Source organism: Oryzias latipes, chromosome 10, assembly GCF_053564925.1.
Source record: "Oryzias latipes strain Hd-rR chromosome 10, Olatipes_Hd-rR_3.1".
Taxonomy (NCBI): domain Eukaryota; kingdom Metazoa; phylum Chordata; class Actinopteri; order Beloniformes; family Adrianichthyidae; genus Oryzias; species Oryzias latipes.
Genome location: NC_136246.1, coordinates 6681865 through 6695199, shown reverse-complemented (window position 1 = coordinate 6695199; position 13335 = coordinate 6681865). Strand labels below are relative to the sequence as shown.

At 42.1% G+C, this 13335-nt stretch overlaps 1 long non-coding RNA gene across 1 annotated transcript; it reads left to right on the top strand.

The window, feature by feature from the left end:
• The first annotated feature begins 6993 nt into the window (after positions 1-6993).
• On the top strand, positions 6994-12209 carry LOC144994691 (uncharacterized). The gene is made up of 2 exons (XR_013658286.1): positions 6994-7878; positions 11334-12209. It is a non-coding gene; the product is annotated as an uncharacterized LOC144994691 (long non-coding RNA).
• Positions 12210-13335: the final 1126 nt, after the last annotated feature.

Sequence of the window (13335 nt, the reverse complement as noted above, 5' to 3'; positions counted from 1 at the left end):
TCAGGCAAACGTCTGTGCAGGAACACAGATTCGTTCAGGACTTAAAGGTGAAGAGACCACGCTCCAATGAGGAGCTGAACCCCCCCAACCCCCTTTTCTGTCAAGCACATACATGTAAGGCATTACTTATAGTTTTTCCGCTCACCCTCAGTCAGGCAGCGGCAGAAGCTTTCTTACCGGTTGAGGTTTTGTTGTCTTCAGCATTTGATTGTGAGAGGCCTGCTGATCTGGTTAGATTATGTGGTTTTTCCCGTCTTGTCTTGTTTCTATAGTTCTGTGTTGCTAAGCACGTTGGGATTCTTTCAAGGGAAAATGCTATATGAATAAACCTTTTCCTGTTTTAAAAAACGAACCACTTGTTCAGAGTTGCAGCATGAAGAGAGTATTCTATTTGTTTTTACATCACAAACCTGTTTGTGAAACTGAATTTTGCTTCGTTTTGAGAATCAAAAGTCGATTGATTGTAAAAGAATGAGATCATCTCATTGTTACTGTTACCAGTCTTACAGTCTTACCATCCATGTCTGTGTCTGGATGGTGTCCATGGCCCTAATTTGTACAAGAGTTATCATTGAGAAATTCTTATGATCCTAATTTTGTATTGTTTAAATGTGTGTGTCTCTATTTCATCAATATAGTTTCTCTTTACGTTAGTTTTTTCTCTGACTGTTTCCACTGATTGTTGTCAAGTTTGAGAGTGACAACATTTCAATTCTGTTGTGTATGCACAGAATGAAACAGACTTTGACTTTCATCTCTGACGCTTGGATAGTTTTTGTCCTCTAACAGTGTCTGAAAAGCTTGATGTGATTTCAGCCAGCTTACACCCAGAAAGCACAAAGACGACACCATCTAAAAGCAAAGAAGTCAGCCATCCCCCCGACACACAGCTGGGAGCTACAAAGAGAGACTTTTCCGTTTTCATTAAAACTCCGGAGGATTTCCTCCCTGCTGGAGGGTTACTGAACTCACTGCAGTTCTCTCCCCGGTCTCTTTCTTAGCCCAGAGCCCCTGCCAAGCCTCGTCCTCCCTCCCTGACAGGCCTGACCAATCAAAGAGCTCACAGGGGTGGGTGAGGGTGGGCTGATGAACCAATTAGTGAATTGATTCCCACGCGCAGCTCAGGCGCTCAGTCGCAGACTTGTCGCACAGTTGGAAGGAAGCGCGGCTTGATTAGACCTGTAGCTGACAGCACCGGGGGAGCAGGGGGTAGAAAAAGGTAAGAGGGACCCCCTCATGCTGACCTGAACCACCGCACAGCTCTAGAACCGCCAACTCCCAGCTGAGTGTTCATGACCCTGTCTCCATGGCAACCACAGTATGACAAACCAAAATAATCCTGCAACTCACACAGACACATTCACCGTGCACACTCAGGCCCAATCTGGAGTTATAAAGCCATCGCTGCAGAGAGAGACGGGGCGAAGACACAATATTTGTGTTCTTGTGGAAACAGTGCCAGCTGTCCCTGCTGCTGCCACCAGCATGAACCAACCCAACCCTGCAGACAGCTGAGGACCCACAACAACAACAAGAAACACTTCTGTTTGTACTCTGCTGGTTATTCACTGGAACATGAGCTACACAGATAAACAGTATAAGGAATAAACCACCTGCAATTTCTCCCCTGTTTACTTAGTTTTTCTGCCCCACTAAAAAAAAAAAGAATCAAATCACAAATAAAGTATGTTTTTTATACTTTTTAAATGCATTTACACATACATGAAAACGTTTTGAAAATGTTTATAAAGTAAAAAAAAATGTAAATGAATAGTAATATAATGCACTAGATGTTCCATCTAAGAAAAGTTTAAAAACTACTGTACTTTTACAATCAATCCCATATGCCACCCATTCATTAATCCATCCATTAATCCATCCATTAATCTATCCATTAATCCATCCATCCAACCATTCATCCATCCTTCCATCCATTTATCCATTCATCCATCCATCAATCCATCCAACCATTCATCCATCCATCCATCCACCCATCCATCCATCCATCCAACCATTCATCCATCCATGCATCCTTCCATCCATTTATCCATTCATCCATCCATCAATCCATCCAACCATCCACCCATCCATCCATCCATCCATCTACCAAAATCTGTAAAAGAAAGAATTGACGGATCTGAAACCAAGTAATTTTCTAGCAGAGCTGTGCTGAGAAATATCCATCCATAAATATTGCGAATGAGAAGCAGAGAGGTTGAAGGCGAGTGACTCCAACTCACAGTGAGAAATAAACAACAACAAAAAACAATAGTTGAGATCCAGGAACAACAGTGGGGTTTCCGTCCTGGTCGTGGAACAGTGGACCAGCTCTACACTCTATCTAGGCTGCTGGAGGGTTTGTGGGAGTTCGCTCATCCAGTTCACATGTGTTTTATGGATTTGGAGAAGGCGTTCGACCGCGTCCCCCGTTTTATCCTGTGGAGGGTGCTCTGAGAGTATGGGGTCCGGGGAGCCTTACTGAGGGCTGTCCGGTTTCTGTGTGACCGGAGCAAGAGCTTGGTTCACATACTAAGTCAGACTTGTTCCCGGTGCATGTTGGACTCCAGCAGGGCTGCCCTTTATCCCTGCTTCTATTCATAGTTTTTATGGACAGAATTTAAGGGGCAGCCAGGGGCCGGAGGGGGTCTGGTTTGGGGAATACAGGATTTCCTGTTGGCTTCATCGAGCCAGGACCTCCAGGGTGCATTGGTGTGGTTTGTATAAAGTGGCTGGGTTGAGGGTCAGCCCCGCTAAATCTGAGTCCATGGTTCTCAACCAAAGAAAGGTAGTTTGCCATCTCTCGGTGGGTGGAGTGTCCTTACCCCAGGTGGAGGAGTTTAAATATCTTGGGGTCTTGTTCACGAGTGAGGGAAGATCGGAGCGTAAGATTATTGACAGGTGGTTCAGAGCAGCGTCTGTAGTTATGCGGTCGCTGTACTGGTCCGTTGTGGTGAAGAGAGAGCTGAGCCAAAAAGAAAGGCTCTCAATTTATTGGTCGATCTTCGTTCCAATACTCACCTATGGTCATGAGCTCTGGGTCATGACCGAAAGAACGAGTTCTCGAACACAAGCGGCTGAAATGAGCTTCCTCCGTAAGGTGGCTGGGGGCTCCCTTAGAGATAGGGTGAGAAGCCACGGAGAGCTCAGAGTAGAATCGCTTCTCCTCCATATTGAAAGGAGCCAGTAGAGGTGGCTCGAGTCTCTAGTCCGGATGCGTTCCAGATGCCTCCCTGGGGAGGTGTTCCAGGCATGTCCCACTGGGCAAAGGCCCCGGGGAAGACCCAGGACACGCTGGAGAGACTACGTCTCTCGGCTGGCCCGGGAACGCCTCGGGGTCCCCCCAGAGGAGCTGGAGGAAGTGGCTGGGGCGAGGGAAGTCTGGGCATCTTTGCTTAGACTGCTCCCCCCGCGACCCAGTTCCGGATAAGCGGAGGAAAATGGATGGATGGATGGATGGATGGATGGATGGATGGATGGATGGATGGATGGATGGATGGATGGATGGATGGATGGATGGATGGATAGATGGATGGATGGAAAAAACTTGCAGACCACTGCAGGAACACACGGAATTTTTGTGTTTTTAAATTCTCACAAACAAATCAGTATCAGAAGGTTTTTAGGCTTATTAAAAAAGTTTTAATTTTAAAAATTGAGTTTACTAAATTTAGTTTTCAACCCAAATCCACTGTTGTTTGACCTCACAAGATTTTCATGATCAGTGAGACCTAATTTACAGAAATTTCTAACAAAGTGACAATTAAGTGGTCTGAAGTGAACATTGACCACAAATCACTAGTATGTACACAACATTTTACAGGCAGGTCACTCTCCAGAGACACACAACAAATGACGCCAGACAACACTCCAAACACAGGACCCTCAGACTGACCTCAGGAGACAGAACGTCCAAACAACCAGAGCTGTGTATATTACAATGGAGACACACGTTCACCCCCAATCTGATGGACATTACAGAGATAAATGTGGAGAGAAAGTGCACATAGCAGCTTTATGTGGACAAATTAACATGAACGTATCAGTTCTGGTCTTATCAGTTGAAAAATGTCACAATCTTGTGATTTTATTAGAGTAAGAAGGATGAAACAATAACATATCAATGACTTTCTCTGACTTCATGCTCCAGATTAGAGAAAAAGAACAAAATAACTTTTGAAATGATTTATAGCACCAACTCTGCAAACACCAAAGACCGAGTTGATGGGCCTGTTCCTGAAATCCTCAAAGGGCCCTCATAAAATAGTGTATAGTGCTGGAAATCTGACAGATTTGGACATTCACCATTAAGTTTGAAAGTGGTTGATAATTGTGAGGAGTGCTGGCGGTGAACAGCCATCAGCTGTGAGAAATGAGCTGCAGCAGCGCCGGGCCGGGCCGGGCAGTGAGTGAGTGGGTGCTGGAACGACAGCAGAGACGAGCTGGGTTGCAGGAAAGGTTAACAAAATCAAGGCCGGGAATTTACGAGCGCCCGTGCTTCGCGAGCCGTGTCGCCAGCAGCAAGGAGGGAGTGTAAAAGACAGGGCTGGAGGAGAGGATTACAGCATGTGTGTGTGTATGGGTGTGCACGTGTTTGTGTGTGTTTGCCAGTTAGATTTTCGCCTACTTTGTAAAGAAATACATTGTGACAGAGCGATTAGGGGCTTTTGCTGTGAGTGTGTGTTCACTTCACACTGCTGGGCTTGATGCCTCCAGGAAACCGACCCCAGACCGCGCACACGTCTCTTCACGGACAGCTTAAAGTAGAGTTGTGGAGCAACGGGTCAGATGTAACAACCACATCCTCAAATGAACAACACTGCCCCCACACACACATACACACACCAGGTGTCCACCAACTCTTTCAGAATCATCAGCAAATCTTTCAGTCCATCTTTACTCATTAGCCAGCTTTAGTCCCACTGGACTGTTGATCCCTTCGTCAGGAAGCACACTGAACCCAAAGCGGACCTTCATACAGTTCCCTGCTATGTTGGGGTGCTGCTAGAGAAACCCCCAACACAAACATAGCTGTGTTTGTACAAATCAGACTCCATAACATGACATATATACACTGACTGGAACATCTTTCAGAGATTCTAAAATTGAACCTTAAGTGAGACGGCACATTAACCTACAGACCCCAATTTAACCATGTTCCATTAGTGGGCAGATGGGCGGACACAAAATAAAGTGGGAGCTGTGGTTGGTTTCAACACCTGCCAATCCAAGAATAAACATGTTAATATGAGCTCTAATTTGAAAAACAAATAGGTGAAAATATCAAAAACGTTTTGTTTTCGGACTGTAATTTAGGTTTATTTTTGATATAGAGTTGGATCCTTAGTAAACTGGTGTCTTTGGTATATTCCTCCCTTTTGAACCATCCCTCCAATGGTCATCTGACAACCTGCAACATTTGAATGAATTGAACAAAAAATTCTCTTTTTACAAAGAAAAACTGTTTTCCCTGAACTTTGCACTTTAGTACGACGGAGTATTAGGGCCACCAAAAAAAAAAAAAATTAGAGCCACCAAAAAAAAAAAAAAAAAGTAAAATTACGAGATTTTATCTCGTAAATTTAGGAGATAAAAACTCGTAAATTTAGGAGATAAAAACTCGTAAATTTAGGAGAAAAAAAGTCGTAATTTTAGGAGATTACAGTGGAAGTTAGCATGCAGAGCAGCAGGTGAACGCTGCGCAGCAGCAGAGCAGACCGACTAAACTTTGTTGAACAGGTGAGCTGAATGTTTATTGATAACGTTCCAAATGTCTGGAAGCTCATTTGTTTGATTTACGATTCATTAAAGTTTTATTTATTGATGGTTGGTTTGCAGGATCTCTGCAGCCCGATGAAGCCGTCGTCGGTGTCCCTGCAGCTGTTCGCTTGAATCCTTTCTTCACCAAAGACAAGACTCTACGTCTGTGTGACGCTTCCGTCACACAAAAGGAGGAGCACTTTTTTTGGCATTTTCAACGTTCCAAAGCTAATATAAAACACTATTTTCATTCCTCTTTATTGTTTTATGCTGAAACGGGACATTTCATCTGCAGGAGTGGGCGTATGTAACACTGTTTACTTCCGCATTGGTGTTGGGATGACAGGTTCATGACGTAATGAGACAAATGAACTTCAGAAAATGTGAATGAAAAGGAGAATAAAGGCTGCAGCGATTGTCTACACCCAAACGTGTCTCTGAGCTCCTTATTTTACATATTAAACTCAGCTTTACTGACACTGAACCCCGGAAAGACTGCTACACGGAAAATAATCTGATTTTGAGTCGCCAAAAGGTTCAGAATCTCTTTGTTTTAAACCTATAATAATCCGGAAATGAAGCTTCACAAAAGGCTCCACATACTTCATCTTCAAGCTAGGTTCCGATAAACGGACAACTTCGGTGTTTTTTCCTTAATCTACGACTTTTTTCTCGTAAATTTATGAGATTTTAAGTCGTAAATGTATGAGATAAAAAGTCGTAAATTTACGAGTTTTTATCTCCTAAATTTACGAGATAAAATCTCGTAATTTTACTTTTTTTTTTTTTTTTTGGTGGCTCTAATTTTTTTTTTTTTGGTGGCCCTAATACTCCGTCGTACTTTAGAACCAACACTAACACATTTAGCTTTCGTCTAAAAGCTGTTCAGATTTTGTTGCTGTATGAAAATGTTACACATTAACAGAACACCCCCCACCCCCCACCCCCAGCATCTTTGGACAATACAGTCAAAAGGTTTGAACATGTTTTCATGTGGACAGATTTCTCTGGAAGTGATTTCTAATGTCATGTAAAATGAAGACAGCCATGGATGACATTTTGAAAACTACATTTCCGTATAAATCAAGACACTGAATATGGACTTTTGCTGCTGAGTCAGATGGGGAGCTCTTCCACCTCAATATAAATTAATTAGTAATATAAATTTGTATTTTAGTTTTTTGGTAGTTTATTTATTTGAGTTTTTTGTGTGTTTTTGTGTTTTAGTTTTTTGTGTGTTTTTGTGTTTTAGTTTTTTTGTGTTTTATTTTTAATGTGTTTTTATGTTAATGTGTGTTTTTGGTGTATTAGTTTTTAAATTGTTTTTGTTTGTTGTGGTTTTTGGTGTTTATTTGTAGTTTTTTTGTTTTTATTGTTTTTGTGGGTTTTTTGTGTTTGTATGTTTTTTAGATATTTTTTTTACAATTGTTTGCCTTTTTGGGTGAATATTTCTTTACTTCTTTTTGATTTTTTTAGTTTTTTGTTTTTCATTTTATTTTTCATTCGTTTCCTTCATTGTGTCACTTGGGTACACCTAAATGGGGAACTATGGAAAGTTACCTTTAATGATAAAATTACTAAAATTGGATTTGATGTGGGACACCGGAGTCCCCGGAGAAAAACCCACATTTCCTTTTTTTTTTAAATCCAGTGTGTGGGGGGGTGCCATTGGTGGTGCGTGTAGTGGTGGTGGTGGTTAGGGGGGTGGGGGAGTGAAGAAACAAGGCTTTCTCATTCAAAGTGTTGGTCAGAGGTCCACTTGGTTGTTTTTTTACAGGTTCAGAAACCAACAGTTGTCTTTTTAGTCTTTTCTTTCGGATCATCCACCTGCTGTTGGAGTTGATTGAGTTGGACCGTCAAAGTGTCTTCAGTTTTGCTGCTGATGGTCTCCTTCTTCTTGACATCTTTCTTTAGCTGAGTGACTTCTTGAAAAAGGGAGGACTTTTCTTCCTGCAGCTGTTGTCTCCCTTTTTCCAGCTGGTTTTGTGTCTAAGTTTGGAAATAAGCCTTTTCTTCTTCCCACTGCTGCTTCTGGTCTTTCAGTTCTTCCTTTACTTGGAACAGAGTTTGGCATTATCTTTTTCGAATCTCTCCTTTTCTTCCATTTGGTCTAATTTCAGGGTGAGCTCCAGATTTCTCTTGTGATATGTCTGTTTTACCGTGTCAAGATGTGGGAGTTTTTGGTCCAGCCTTTTCTCCACCATGCATTCAGAGTTTCTTGTGATTGCATCCTTTTCTCTGATAGTTTCTTGTAATTTTTGCATGCGCTGCTGGACTTGGCCAAATTTTTCCAAGAAGGCTTTTTCCGTTTGGTAAAACGAGGCCTTTCTCTCCTCATAAGCTTGTCTTAACTAAGCCATTTCTTGCATAAGGGAGGTGTTTCTTCTCTGCCATTCTTCTCTTTCTCTTGCCAGCTGATTCAGTGCTTGTGTTTATTCCAGCTGTTGGTAATTTAGAAGACTTTTCCTCTCCATCTCCATTTCCTCCCTCTTCTTTTGAAATTCTCGTCCTAAGTGGACCATTGCAGCTTGTGCACAGTCATATTCTTGGACTTTCTCGGCCTTGTGGCCCTGGCTGTCTCTGCTTTGACAGAGGTTTCCAGCTGAGATATTATGCTGGTGAGGTCTAGTTTTTCTTCCTACCACTGCTGCTTTTTGTCTGTGAGGTGTCTCATCTGTTCTTCGGCTTTTAGAGCAGTATTTGGCAGCATCTGATCTTTCTGCTGGAGAAGCTCGTTCAGACGCTCTACTTCATCTTTAAGAGCGGTGTTTTCTACCTTAAGGTTGGCTCGGAGATTGAAGTTGGCTTGTTTATAGCAGTTGCACTTTGTTCTTCCTTTTCCTAAGGTCCGGTCCTCGTTGGCTGAGTTGATGCAGGGACAGAAAGCGGCTTCACAGGAAAGGTTGTAGCTGGGCGGAAGGGCACAACCTGGGCAAAACTTAATGGTTTTAAAGCTGAAGTTGGCTTTTTCAGGTTGATTTTCGGCTTTGGTATTTCCTGTGCTTTTGGTTGAGGAATTTCCAGAGTCTCAAGAAATTCCTCCTCATCATCTTAAAGTGGAGAGTAATTGTAATGTTCCTCCATTTCATTCTAGTTGATGAAACTGTCTCGTTTCTTGGAATTAGAAGACTTAGACAAACTCAGAACAGTTTTTCTCAGTCGCTTTAGTACAATTCTCAGATCAGAATTGAAGTTTGCAAATACGTGTGTGCATTTCTCAAAACAATTTGTACAAACAGCAAAACACTATGGATTTCTTGCAAAAGCCTGTAACTTGCTCTAAATCTTTAGTTCATCTCTCAAAACTGAGTCTTTATGTCATTGAACATGGCAGTACCATCAGAATGTCAAGTCCATGTGTCATTGTCTACGAACAAGACAGTCAAATGACTTAGTCATGTTGTCAATATAACTGTGTACTTTAGAGGGAGGTTCTGATGTAAACTATGGCTAAAGTTTTGATCGTAATGATTGTAAAATGTAAGTTACACCTTTTTTGTTTGATTACAAGAGACTGAACAAGATTCACATTTACACTTTTATTGTTCATATTGTAATTTGTTGACAGACCATGTCATACCAACATAGAAAAAACCCACTGCAAACAGTAACACAAAGGGAAAAGAAGACAGGACAATATTCTGTACAACAGTACAGGCAGTGCAGTAGGAATTGGTGTGGTCTTCCTACACCTCTTGTCGTTCCTGTATGTTAGGCCACAAATTCTCATCCACATCACAGTGAATGTCCTCTCTTGCAATGCAGCGAAATATGTTTGTCACATTATGACAACTTGGTCAACCATTTTGCAGTTAATGACTTATAAGCAACAAAAAAAGGATTTAGAAAATCAAGAATACTTTAGAGAAATCTGTCCAAATTTTGCACAGCATGCATGTTTTACAGTATATTGAGTTTCAGCAACTAATAATCTACTACAGTAAACTCAAATTACAGTAACTGCACAGGTTCCCCACATTGGTTTGGTTTGGTTTGGTTCAATTGTCTCAATTTGGTTCATCTTGGGGAAGACTTTAAACTTGAAAACAAGCCAGAAGACCATCATTGCAGAGAATTTTGCAGATACCTCATTCCAATCCTGTCACTTAGTTTACAGTATACATACTTGTAAAATGGGGATTTATGTGATTATTATGTGAGTGACTGTGAAGGAGAGGCTTATCGTTGGTTTCAACTAATCATTCATGGACATTTTCATAGAAACACAAAATTATTTTTAAAATTAATGTACAAAATGTTTGACACGTTCAGTAGTTTTGTGTAGATAGATACAAACAATAAAATGAAGACTATTAGTTGTAGAAAAAATGACTATTCAGCCTGTACAAGTATAGTTAATTTTGACAGACATGATAAAAACAATTGATTAATGATGAAAAAGTGGTCCAAGTGATCATTTTGCTGAGAATTGTGCTTAATTAACTGCTTTGTGTCCAAAAGCCTTTGCTACTGGATGAAATGAACATGAAATGGCCACATGGTTGTGTCCAAATGACTAAATGTTGTGTAAGTCAATAAATGGAGTTAGCAATGATAAGAAATACGAAACAACTGATCCCTGCATTCATGTTGAATTATTCAATAAGTTAACACCATCTTTGTTTTATAACCATTTAGGATTTTGCCATTCTTCAGCTGCAACACTTTTTTCATAGTTAGTGATTTTACACTGATGTTAAAAATACACACACATGATGGCAATCACACACAGAAACACTCAAGCAGCCAAGATAAGATGCCTAAGCTGCATTTTGTCTTTTTAAGTGGAGGAGAGGCCAGGATTTTTGCAGACAACATCTTGACAGGACACTTCATCAAAGAGTTCTGAGGACAGCCCTCAGCTCGCTCCTCCACTGACAGCTCCAGTCTGTCTGGAGGAAGAAATGAAGAAGAATTCTATCCGAATCACACGTTTATCCTCTGAAACTGGATAGAATTAGTCCAGCAGATCAACTTCTGCCTGCACCTGCTTTCAACAAGCTTTCATTTCTCTCAAAACCATAGCAAAGACGTTAACTCTGTTTTTAGAGTTACAACATGATCATACAACAGAAGGGTTTAGGTTTCTGCTTTAAAAGCAGCACTTCAGACCTTTTTCTTGACAGAATTTATTCAAATATTTATTTGATTTGAGTCGTGAAAAAAACCTTTGATGCAGGAGTTAACTGAGGCTTGAAAAGGCTGTTGAAAAAGTTGAATAATCATTGAATCCTAATGAAAAGCAAGATCTGCAAATATCTAAACTAGATCTAATATTTTTGATAGCACAAATCACAGCTACATCTCAAATTACACTTTTGTATCCAGCTCTTGTTCCCTTTAATACTTTCTTATTTGCAAAACTCGACTGCATCTGTCAGTGCAGGTGTTTTATTGGGATATTTCTTAAAACCTCTTTTAAAATGTTTATGGTGGACATATTTTTTCCTGCAGCTCTTCCATAAATGCCTCCCAAAACCACAGCATTATTTTCAATAACTATTTGGATTACTGAATGCTGGTATTGTTTAGAATAATGTTCTGAACTTTTATATCCTCTATCTTGCCTCTCTAAGCTCCGATGGCTGCACCGGTTCAAGCTCAACCCCACTGCGGTGGGGGGGCCTGAAGCTGATGGCTCCACCTTGGGATGGGCACCATCCATCTCACCCCAGACTGCCCGTCCCCTACCGCTCCCCTGCCGGATGCCGTCCCTCTTGAGATGCATTTGGACAGCATATTTCCCAGATGGCAGCAGCGCTGTCTGTGTACCATCTATTACGGCTAAAGTAGATACATTGTCATTGGGAGTCATAAATCCACAGTCAGGAGTAAGTCCAGGTCAAGTGATTTATACACAGTGGGACAGACACACAGACACACACACACACATAGACGCACACACACACCCTTCCTTTAACACATTTACCCCTCAGGGCAGCCCTAAAAAGCTGTTACTGTACCCACAGAGCTGTGATAGGAGTCTGTTTAGAGTGGGGAGGAATCTGCTCAGCCCGGTGAAGGTCATTTTCTGAGGAAACGCAGGGCAACAGGGAGTGACTGGTTCTAAGTCTTCTTCCTCCCTGCTCCTCTCTGCAAAGGAGGAGTACCAGAGATAACTTCATTCTGACAGACTCGCAGAGCTGCGGTCAGAAACGTGACGGGAGGATGAAGAGTGGACTGTGCTCAACGGGCTGTGGAAGTGGCCAAAGAAGACGCAGTGCATGTCTGCAGGCTGGACTGCATCTGTGCAGCTCATGTTAGAGATCCAGAGAAACTCTGCAGACTGTCCTCTGCATGCGTACGCTCCTTTCTGAGAGCCACATTAAAGCTACGCCTAACCCCACCCACAAAGAACTGATCCAGCTAATCCATACTGGGGTGCACCCCCCATGCCATCAATCAGATGTGAATCTTTACAGGAAAAATAAAGTGAGCATTACAGCCTCAAACTGGCTTTCGGTTGTGTTTCTAAAATGTCCAAATAATGTCATTTCCATCAGAACAGGGTGACAGAAAGCATGACAGGACCGGTGGATCCATCACGGTGACAAGATGATCCCGCTCATATTGCCCTCTGTCTGCTCTTTGAAGAATACCATCTGACACTTGCTGGTCTCATCCATAGTCCTAACAGCCCCTCGGTGTACATCATCGGACTTCAACAATATTGACTTCTGTTGCAGAGATTAGCTGTCAAGCTTTTATTTTGTTAAGGGATCAAGGCCCATCGTGTTCTTGCCTAAATATAACTTCCCTTCATTGCAGGTTTGAAATTGCTGCTGCAGGCGGTATTTCATTTTTAAGAGGGCCTGGGACCCAGAATGCCTTGGCTTGACCGCTGGGCTTTAGAAGGATTAACTGATGAATTCATGTTTTACAGCAGCTGTTAGTGAGAAGTCATTGGGGGCTAAAAGCGGCGCGCCCTCTTCCAATTGCATTGTATGGTCACTTTCCTTTCACAGGCCTCTGAAAACTTGCCATTAGCCCTTTTATTTAGAAACTTTCTTGGGGTTCTCGATGCAACTATTTATACGCCAACGGTTATGATTGTGAGGGAATGGAAAAAAGAATGTGAGAGGGCGGGGATCAGACTACATCCAAAATTAAACGTCCTTAGCCCTGTCTGTAAGATCGGGTTAATCTCATGCAGTTTAAATTGATAAGTATCCCCTGCAGGACAACTATTCAGCACCTCCTTGGTCATTGGAGATTTTGATTTACGAGGCAGGGGAGCCCACGATGGATGAACTGTTAATGCCCACTTGGAGGCTTGGATTGCCATTTCCATTCACAAGAGGCCAGCAGAATGAGGACCAAATGAGACCAGGCTGAAAATGTCACCAGGGTGCACAACCTTTTGCACCTCAGAGCCCTTCCCAGAACACCGTCGTCTATCTGACATGTCCCTAACCACTTCTACTGACGGCTTATGGCTCGATCCCACAAGCGACACCAGCCTCCCCCCATTTCACTGTACTGTAAATCAAGTTGTAGGACTCGTCCTTCCAGAGCTGGACAGCAGCAAATGGGAAATGCCCAGATATTCAGAGTGCTGCTGGAGGTCTGCAGAGGTCA